Source organism: Rattus norvegicus, chromosome 4 (assembly GCF_021556685.1).
Source record: "Rattus norvegicus strain SHRSP/BbbUtx chromosome 4, alternate assembly SHRSP_T2T, whole genome shotgun sequence".
Lineage (NCBI taxonomy): Eukaryota > Metazoa > Chordata > Mammalia > Rodentia > Muridae > Rattus > Rattus norvegicus.
Window position 1 is genome coordinate 106,204,142 of NC_141537.1, and position 10,950 is coordinate 106,215,091.

Sequence of the window (10,950 nt, forward strand, 5' to 3'; positions counted from 1 at the left end):
CTCTGTTTCAGTTCCTGTCTCCAAATTCCTGCCTTGAGTTCCTGTTCTGATTTCCCTTCATGATGGACTTTAAACTGTAAGCTGAAATAACCCTTTTCCTCCTCAGTTCGGTTGATATATTGTTACAGCAACAGAAAAAGTTGTGTGTATACATGCATGCTTGTATGTATGTATGTATGTGTACATGCATGCATGTATGAGACAGAGTCTCCTGTAGTCCAAGCTGGTCTCACACTTGCCGTGTAGCCAAAGATGACCTTGAACTCCCCCTGCCTTCTAGACTCTGGGATCACAGGTGCGCCCCACTGAGCCTGTATTTCCCCCATAGAGGAATGGTTCAAAATTCAGCATTTGCACCAACTTTATGCAACACGCCATACATAATGAGATCTTGTACATGGACACACACAGCCCAGGTAAGCACTTTAAAGAGAAGGTTCCAGAAGTCAGTGCCTTCTGTAAGGGGCACATATTTTTGTTCCTTCCTTTAATCCTGAAATCTTGCATTTCTAAATGGTGTGGTCTGTGGTTCACCCCTCTTGTATGTCTGACCTTTACACTTGAGCTCTGAGAGCAGTCCTGAGTACCTCTTTAAATAGGGCCTGTACTGGCTGGCTTTACGTGTCAACTTGGTACAAGCTAGAGTCATCAGAGAGGAAGGAGCTCAGTTGAGGAAATGCTTCCGTGAGATTCATCCTCTATGAGAAAATGAGAGGCATTTTCTCGATTACTGATCAATGGGGGGAGGGCCCAGCCAATGGTGGGTCATGCCACCTCTGAGCTGGTAGCCCTTCATTCTATAAGAAAGCAGGCCGAGCAAGCCGTAGGAAACAAGGTACCCAGGCATGGCCTCTGCATCAGCTCCCACTTCAGGTTCCTGTCCTGTTTTCCTTTGGCGAGAACAGCAATGTGGAAGTGTAAGCTGAGTAAACCCTTTCTCCTCAACCTGCTTTTTGGTCACAGTGTTTCATTGCAGCAATAGAAACCCTAACTAGGCAGCACTTTTTCATAATTGGACACTTAATGTCTGCTGAGAGATCTCCAAGGCAAAGAGTAAAATGGCCTGGCCTTCCATGCACGCACACACTGTTCAGCTTCTGAGCCTGCTGGGGGAGTCCAGTTTGCTGCCGTTGAATCAGGAGGCTTTGTACAAGAGAAGTGCAGCTGACAGTCGATGTCCTACAGAGACAGGAACAAGCTGTGAGGTCGGGGCTCACTGGGATCATGGTTTCAACCATAGGGGTACTAGAAGCTTTAATGTTCTAGCTCTGCCCCAGATATCCTGATTGGTGTGTGGCAGGACTCAGGTGCTGTGCCCCAAAGCTTCGCAAGTGACTCCAATGCAGAGGCAGAGCTGAGAGCCTCTGTGACTGGCAACTCTGAAGGCACAGGCCAAGTCTACCTGGGAGCTAGTTCTTCAGCTTCCAGTGCCCAGCGCGCTCTTGGCCTCCTCTGGACTCCCTTCTATTTCTGGTCAGTTCATCACTAGGACATGCATGGGGCAAGCTCAGAGCTGGTGACTGATACTGCTTTCTTGTTGTCGTTGTATGAATTGATGTTTGAATAGAAAAGAATGCTGACATGGCTGGAAAACTGGATCCTGTTTTGGGAAGGCAGCTCTCCCTGGAGCAGAAGTCTAAATCTTACTTTGAGCATTTTTAGCCTATGATGCAGTTTGTGTCTTCCAGTTACGTTTTCTTCTCAGGCTCCGGACCCACCCTACTCTCCTGTACTATTTTATTTCGAGCAAAGCGAGCTGAAATTTTTCTGGTGGGTCATCAGGCAAGACCTACTACCTACCACTCTTTGGCATCATCTATGTGCCATACACGAGGATTTGGGAGTGCCAACTTTGGTAATTCTAGGGAAGCACTCCACAGCAACACCACGCACCTCCACATCACCTAGGCCCTCACCAACGGTCAGATGTTGCCCCAGGGAGGGCAGCTTCAACGTGTGCTTTCTAAGACCATCTCCTGCTACCTCAGAAGCCTTGCAGTCCAGCCCTCATGTCTTTTTTAAATGTGTGTGTGCATACGCATGTGCATACCTGTGTGTGTGTGCGTGTGTGTGTGTGTGTGTGTGTGTGTGTGAGAGAGAGAGAGAGAGAGAGAGAGAGAGAGACTCAAATGAGTTGCCCTAGTAAGACAACCTACTGAGAGCCACCACATCCTTGAAGGGCCATCTCCCTCCCCCAGGAGCCACCCACTGTCTGCATCTCCTGAGCTGCTAGTGGGATCTCATGGGCCCCTTCCCCACTCACAATAACGTGTTTGCTATCAGGGTCTGGTGAAGCTCTTGTGCAGGCATCTGCAGCTCCTGTCAATTCTCGAGTGCTTCAGATCCCTCTTGTCTGGAAGACTCTGTTTCTCAGTGTTGGTCTCTGTGGGTGTTTCTTAGTCCAATCAGAATTGGCCATCACACTTTTCAGGGACACGCCCCCCATGACCTAATTCCTCTCACTAGGCCCCACCTCTTCAAGTTTCTCTTACTGTTAGTAGCACATGGGCTTGGGGAACAAAGATTTGACTCATGGGCTTTTGGGGGCATTCAAGATCCAAACCATCACAGCTTCCCAGGGACAAAGGTGCTTCCCAAAGAGGCTGAAAGAGCAGAGCTGGAAACAGGAAGCTCAGCAGGAGTTGCCCAGGGAGGCTGAGGGCTGGACCTGCTCTCAGTTGTTTCAGGTGGTTGGTTTAGGATATATAGAGTTTCAGTTGGCAATGATTAAGAACTAAGAAATAGGGCTGGAGAGATGACTCAGCTGTTAAAGGCTAGGCTCACAACCAAATATATAAGAACTAAGAAATAATATGGGGTATGGGTGGGGAGGGGTGGGTGGGCTAAATTTGTTGCTCCACCAGAGGACTTGGGGTCCTGAATTAGCAATCACACACAGGGCAGCAGCTGGCTGAACGGAGTACTGACTTTTCCAAAGTTAATTTCGAGGTTGAGGATGAAACCCAGGGCCTCGTGCATGCCAAGTAAACTCTCTGCTATTGAACTACAGCCCTAGCTTGACTGTCCCTTTGGATGGTGACAGTACTACCTCTCCATTTGTCCACACTCTCCACTTCTCCCTGTTGCCTCATAGCTACCCCTTAACTCCTTTAAACTCTGTCTGGCTCTTGTGGGTTTCATGCCTTTGGTTTTTAGAATGCAGGTCTCTTTCTCCTCGTCTTTCTCTCTTTTTAAAAATTGTTGAGACAAAACCTGACTTATCCCAGGTTGGCCCCAAACTTTCTACTTAGGATGACCCTAAATTTCTGATCCTCCTGCCTTTACCTCCTGAGAGCCGAAATTACAGGAAGCTACCACCTACCACCACTTACATTCCTATGTGACCACAGTGCTCCTCCCTACAGGTGTCATGGTGGGTTGTGATAGCATTTGGGACAGCCCTGGTCTCTTCAGCATTGGTCTTTCATCTTGAGACCCAGACATGTCTACATCTGGGCTTGGATATTTAAGCCAATATGAGTGCAGTCAACAGTCCCAGGGCTGCCCTCTGTGTTCCATTGGGCAAGGCCTGCAACTTGACACCCAATGGCTTTTAAAGATCTTTTACACACCCATATTACCCTTTCAAGGATGTCTAAGTGGTCCTGTTTGAAATGATGTAGTGTGAAGAACAATTTCTTTGTAGCTGTTTCCTCTTGACAATAGATGGTGCTAACTATTGCACATTCCTTCCAGATGTGGCCCCCCTCCAGTACTGCCCCACTCCCTCTAGTACTGCCCCACCCCCTCCAGTACTGCCCCACCCCTCCAGTACTGCCCCACCCCTCCAGTACTGCCCCACCCCCTCCAGTACTGCCCCACCCCCTCCAATACTGCCCCACCCTCTCCAGTACTCCCCACCCCCTCCAGTACTGCCCCACTCCCTCTAGTACTGCCCCACCCCCTCCAGTACTGCCCCACCCCTCCAGTACTACCCCATGCCCTCCAGTACTCCCCACCCCCTCCAGTACTGCCCCACCCCTCCAGTACTGCCCCACCCTCTCCAGTACTGCCCCACTCCCTCTAGTACTGCCCCACCCCTCCAGTACTGCCCCACCCCTCCAGTACTGCCCCACCCCCTCCAGTACTGCCCCACCCCTCCAGTACTGCCCCACCCCCTCCAGTACTGCCCCACCCCTCCAGTACTGCTCCACCCCTCCAGTACTCCCCACCTCCTCCAGTACTGCCCCACCCCTCCAGTACTCCCCACCCCCTCCAGTACTGCCCCACCCCCTCCAGTACTCCCCACCCCCTCCAGTACTGCCCCACCCCCTCCAGTACTCCCCATCCCCTCCAATACTGTCCCACCCCCTCCAGTACTGCCCCACCCCCTCCAGTACTGCCCCACCCCCTCCAGTACTCCCCACCCCCTACAGTACTCCCCACCCCCTCCAGTACTGCCCCACCCCCTCCAGTACTGCCCCAACCCTCTCTCTGGTTCAGGTCTCTGTGGTTCTTGCCAAGTTTATCTCTAGAACCCTAAAAGTTCATTCTCTTGGTGGAAAAGTACACTTACTTTTTTTAACCTTTAAAATCTGATTTTATTATATTTATCATTTTCATCAGCTTTATTTTGAAACATGGTCTCATGCAGTTCAGACTGGTCTCAAATTTACTGTGTAGCTAAGGATAACCTTGAACTCCTGATTTTCTGGTCTCCACCTTGTAAGTGCTGGTGTCCCGGGCACGTGTCACTATGCAGGCTTTAAGCAGTACTGGGGATGGAGCCTGAGACTTGGTGAACTCCCAGCACCACCCTGACCACTGAGTGCACCACACACAGCTCCTAGCCCACCTCTTTTAAAATTTATTTATTTATTTATTTATTTATTTATTTATTTATTTATTTATTTATTTAGAGTACACTGTAGCTGTAATCAGACACACCAGAAAAGGGCATCAGATCCTATTACAGATGATTGTGAGCCATCATGTGGATACCAAGAATTGAACTTAGGACGTCTGGAAGAACAGTCAGCATTCTTAACCCCTGAGCCATCTCTCCAGCCCTTTGCCCACTTCTTATCTCCATAAAATGAAACCTTAAGCAGTAGTTTAGATCCAGGAAACACACCTTCCCAGTTCCCATGCAACGGTGTACTCCTTAGCCTGCAGGCTGGGGCTACCATGAATGGATGTTTACTAGAATTCTCTAGAAAGTTCCAGGACAGGACAGCATGGTGGGGACAGCTCTTGTCCCAGGAGTCTGTGGTCTGGCTGGAGAGGCAGGGCGAATGCTGAGGAAGAAGCCAGCTCTTGACATCACAGGTGTCTAGTTAGTGAGGCTTAGAGCAGGTAAGGGGGAGTGGAACCGGAGCTGTTGGGTCTGGGCCTGCACAGTCTTCGGAGGTGGGAGGAAAGGCATTCAGGCTCTGGGAGGAGTTTGGTCAGTCCAGAAAAGGGCCATCTGTGGATTCCTGTGGAGCCTCCTGCTGCTTTTTGCTGGTCTCCATCTTTTCTCATCAGTGTGTGGTGGGGCAGAAGCATGGAGGTCAGTGAGCAGAGAGGCCTCACTTGAGTCACACTGAGTTAGCACCAGGTAGTCCTGGCTTCCCAGGCCTCTTGTTTTAAAGCTAACTCTGCTTCTGGGAGCTGCCACTTGCCGGATAAAGAAGTGTGACTTATTAGATGCTCCTGTATGGCCTCATCATAAATTCCAGTCGAAGCAGTTGTCTCAAGTCTGAAACTGACCAGGATTGAAGGGCGTGGTGTTCCCGCCTTTTTCTATGATGGGTTTGGAAGGTCCTTGAACGGGAGATCCTGATCGCTGCAGGTTTGATTTGCAGCAAAGGGTAAGGAAAAGATCCATCACCTCCCTCCACAGGGCACTTACCCCACAACACACACACACACACACACACACACACTTGTTCATCCACTGTCAGTGGTACATTCTCACCGGTGACCGAGAGGCCAGTGAGCTGTGTGTAGACATACGGTGTTCTCTCAGCTCGTGACCTTGTCCTGTGATATCCTAGGGCTGGGGTGGATTCGGTTTGCACATGACTTCCTTTAAGATAACCTTCCGGGGCTGGGGATTTAGCTCAGTGGTAGAGCGCTTGCCTAGGAAGCGCAGGGCCCTGGGTTCGGTCCCCAGCTCCGGGGGGAAAAAAAAAAAGAACCAAAAAAAAAAAAAAAAAAAAAAGATAACCTTCCAAGATGAGAGTTAACCCTCTGTGGTCCTGTGGTCCTCCCATCTGTCATCCCCGTGGAGCATTTACTTGGAGCCATGATTACTGGTCTGGGGCAAGTGCTCACAAGTGACTGTGACTAGTGAGTCACTGCTGGGAACTGAACCCCGGTCCTCTGTAAGAGCAAGCGCCAGCCCACACTTCTTTTCTTCCTCTTCCTTTTGTTCCTCCTTTTCCTCATCTTAAGAGGTTTTATTTTATGAGATGTTTAATTTATTATTTATGTATGTATGTGTGTGTGTGTGTCTGTCTGTCTGTCTGTCTTCCTTTCCTTTTCTCTCTTGCTCATGAAGAGTTAGGCAATTCTGACCCTCTTGCCTGGTCAACAGTGGGCCCTTGAGCCAGAGAGGAAAGAGCCAAGTAACTAAGCTTTTTTTTTTTTTTTAATTTTTCCTTTTCTTAATCTCCTGCTGCTGTCAGCAGGAGTTAAAATGTCAGAAGTCAGCAGCTTTTGGCAAAGAGTTAAAGAGTTAAATTGCTAAAAGTAAGCAGCTTTGGCCGTGCAATTACTGACTCTATTCCCCCTTTGCTGCCTTCCTTGGGGAACTGGATGATGTCTGGATAGTCCCTGGCAGGACCTGTCCCTATCTCTTGGGTACAGGTGCCTGACAGGAACGAGAACTAGAATTAAAACCGGGGAGGTGAGGGGTGCTGTGGTCTCAACATTTACCGGAATTCAGGTGCTGGAGTGTGGGCCTTTTAAGAGGGGATCCAGACATGATGTCTCCTTTCTTAGGTGTGGAACTGAGGTCCTCAGGAAAGGCTCACTCACTTGCTTAGCATATGTGAAGCCCTGGACTCCATCCCTGGCGCTGCACCAATGGGTGATGGTACAGGCCTAAGATCCCAAGATGCAAAGGCTGAGGGAAAACTCAAGGCTGTCTTCATCCGAATAGCAAGTTCGAGGCCAGCCTGAGCTGGGTGAGATTATCTCAAAAAAACAAAACAAAACAAAACAAAAAGCAAAAAACCCAACAACAACAACAACAACAAAACCAAACAAAAAAAACCCCAAAAAAACAAAAAAAAAAACCCAAAAACAAAAAACCAACCCAAAAACAAAACAAACAAAACAAAACCAAAATGAAAAACCAACCAACCAAACAACAACAACAACAACAACAACAAAAAAAACCAAGGCAGGAGAACCACACACAGAACTGGTTCAGTAGCTCTTCTGCTTTTGGTTACATGAAAGACCCCAAAGACTTATCTGATTTTAAACTGTATTTCAATTCTCTTTGGATTAACCAATCTATGTAAATTTCTGTGAATGCACACTAACCTAGAACCACTTAGCTGTAGGTGGGAAGACTGACACACTGTTGGCAAACCTCCTCTGCTCTCGGGTGGAGCTAGGGGTGGGGGGATATGGAGGGGATAGGAGCTGACGAGAGTCTTTCACTGATTTGAGACTGTAAATTCACAGTCTCTGGAGAGTTGAAAATGTCTTGCTGAAGATTTCAGCCAGTGTCTCCACAGTCCAATTGTACTTTCCAGCAAAGGAGAGAAGAGTCCAGTACCTGAAGTTTCCTGTGCCCAGGCATCTGAGGAGCAGATGGACGGTAGCTGTGAAGGTATACATCACTGTACACCTGGGAGCGGGGCAGGGGCAATGCCGGAGGACCTTCAGTGCCAGGGGCTTGGTAGAGTCTGGTCAGCCCCAATTCCAGCTGATGTCAGGATTTCCTGTTCCCTTCCAGGTCTCCAAAACTTGTAGCTGAGCAAAATTCCTTGAATCCACTGATTTCCAGTGAGCCTTGATCTCGTGATGTGGTCTCAAGTATGTTTGAAGAACTTGGTACATGTTCTTCACCCCAAGGAGAATCGTGTCACGTCGTGTATCAGAGTTGACGTTCTGGGATTGGCAAAGGGTCTGCTGTGCAAGTCTGAGGAGTTGAGTTCGGATCCCCAGTACTCACTTCAAAAGCTGGGTGTAGTGGCACACTGACATCAGCTCTGGACGATGGCAGAGCCTCGCTGTGATGGTGGTCTCTGACTCAGTGTGAGGGCCTGCCTCAAGAAATAAGATAGAGTCTGACAGTTAACCTCTGCCCCATGCAAACACCTATCTGCACACATGCATGTACGCACACACTTAAAAAAAAAAGAAGAAAAAATACTTCTAATTAATGAAATCAACAGAGGCTGGAGAGATGGCTCAGTGCTTATTGAATGGTTGCCACACTTGCAGAGGACCCAAGTTTGGTTCCCAGTACCCACAGCAGATGGCTCATAACTGCCTGTAACTATTGCTCCATGGGATCCGGCTCGATAGCTCCCAGGTGAGAGGCCCGCACCTTTTGTAGAGCTGGAGAACAACTATCTATGGATACTGGGGTGTCCCGGCTGCAAAGGCTTGAAACCACATGGAGCACTAAATATTAAAAGGGCAGGTTTAGATGTCACCAAATAATTGGTCTCAGCTAATGAGGCATTGTCACAAACCTTTCAAAAACAGACAGGCGGGGTTGTGGATTTAGCTCAGTGGTAGAGCGCTTGCCTAGTAAGCGCAAGGCCCTGGGTTCGGTTCTCAGCTCCGAAAAAAAAAAAAAAAAAAACAACAAAAAAAAAAAAAAACCAAAAAAAAACCAAAAAACAGACAGGCATCAGTGAAGGTAACTCCAGGAGGCCACCTACAGGCAGCGGAGAGATGGGAACCAGCAGGAGTGATTAACGGTGTCTTGGTGCATCTTAGAGTTGGGAAAATGTGTGTGACCTTCAGAGGAGAGGAAGGAGTGGCGGGCTGAGGAGGATGCTGCAAGCTGAACTCTGTATCACCCAGGCAGGCGGAATGCCACCGACAGCAGAGAGGTTCAAAAGACAGAGAGACTTTCTGAAAGTCGAACCCGGGGCTTCTTAAATCTTTCGCCACTCGTGGCTCCTTTTGCCCAGTAAGTTTTTATGTGACCACGGGTTTGTGAGTACATAAAATAGGGATACAAATGAGACATTCACTGGCAGTAAATCACAAAGAAATTTGAACAATTCTTTCATGACCGTAGAGATAGTTCAGAAGTTAAGAGACTTTCTGCTCTTTCAGAGGACTCTAGTTTGGTCCCTGCACCCACGCTGGGTGGTTCATAAGAGCCTGTAACTCTAGTTCCAGGGATCCAACACCTTCTTCTGTAGTCCCAGTGGGCAACCGAAAATAGCGCGCGTGCCTGCACACACACACACACACACACACACACACACACACACACACACACTAAATTCTAAGTTCTTTTGTATCTGTATTATTTTACAATTCACTAAAGACGAAAGCAAGCCCAGCACTAATGAGATAGATATGTTTATTTTTACATAAAGGATTGACTTGACTGAATTTTTAAAAATGTGCATATTCATGTGTGTGTGTGTCTCAGATTCAGAGTGCGGCCATTTCTCTTTATTTGCCCTGTAAGGAATTTCCTGAAAAAAAATTTCTTTGGGGGGGGGGCTGGTTGAGTATTTTTTCCTTTTTGGCTTTTTTTTTTCCTTCTGTCTTTCCCCCTTCCTTCCACAGAGCTGTTAGTTCCTGCCCTGCCAGGTTCTGCTACCCTGTAGCTCAAAGCTGAGGTCAGCCTCTGGCTACAGATGGTTCAAAAGTTCAGACTTTTCAAGCGCTGCTTTGTGAGGGAGAGCCGCACTCCAGGCAGATGGGCTCCACAGCTGCTCTGGGAGACTGCCCTCTAGTGGTTGGAATTCTCCTAGCGGCCTGGCATTCTCCTTGGCTAAGTTCTCTCGCCAGAGGAAACTCCATCCTTCTAAATTTTATTTTAGACAATGGTGGTCAGAGTTCCTTCTAATGGCTCATGTTTTCACTGCAAGAAGTGTTTAGGGGCCTGCAGGATGTCTCATCCTGTAAAGGCACTTGCTGACAACCTGGCTTATCTGAGTTCAATCCTGAGACCCAGAATCAACTGTATCGTTTTCCTCTGACCTTCACATGTGCAGCATGACATGCCTTCCCTCCCTATAAATAAAAGCAATAAAAACTTTAAAAAGGATGTCTGGGGACTGGAGTCATCTTTAGAGGAAAGCCTGAAGCAAGGTCGAGTTTCCTATCAGCTGTGAAAGTATGTTCCCTTTGGGAGAGGCTGTGCAGGTGTGAGTGCAGGCCGGGGTGAGGGGCTGGTGGCCATCTCCTGAGCACTTCATCTGGTGATAGGCTGTCTATCGACCACCAGAGAACAACTTTATGAATAAAACCTTAAAGAATATACAGGCTTGGAGGCTGGAGAGAAGGCTCGGTAGTTAAGAGCACATGCTACTCTTGAAGAAGACCAGAGTTCAGTTCCTAGCTACGATATGGCTGTCTTGGTTAGGGTTTTACTGCTGTGAACAGACACCATGACTAAGGCCACTCTTATAAGGGCATTTAATTGGGGCTGGCTTATAGGTCCTGAGGTTCAGCCCATCGTCATCAAGACAGGAACATAATGGCATCCAGACAGGCACAGTGCAGGAGGAGCTGAGAGTTCTACATCTTCATCTGAAGGCTGCTAGCAGAATACTGGCTTCCAGGCAGCTAGGGTGAGGGTCTTAAGCCCATGTCCACCATAACACATGTACTCCATCAAAGCCACACCTCCTAATAGTGCCACTCCCTGAGCCAAGCATATACAAACCATCATATCGGGGTACCTCACAAACATCTATAACTACAACTCCAGAGGTCTGCTACCCTCTTATGGACACACACACACACACACACACACACACACACACACACACAAATAGTCTTTAAAAGACAGGACAAACAGGGTTTGGGGAC

General features: G+C 48.3%; 1 long non-coding RNA gene across 1 annotated transcript; it reads left to right on the top strand.

Moving 5' to 3' along the window:
• Positions 1 to 7,620: 7,620 nt before the first annotated feature.
• Positions 7,621 to 10,183, top strand: LOC147994915 (uncharacterized). Its single transcript, XR_015686694.1, has 2 exons — positions 7,621 to 7,768; positions 7,895 to 10,183. It is a non-coding gene; the product is annotated as an uncharacterized LOC147994915 (long non-coding RNA).
• Positions 10,184 to 10,950: the final 767 nt, after the last annotated feature.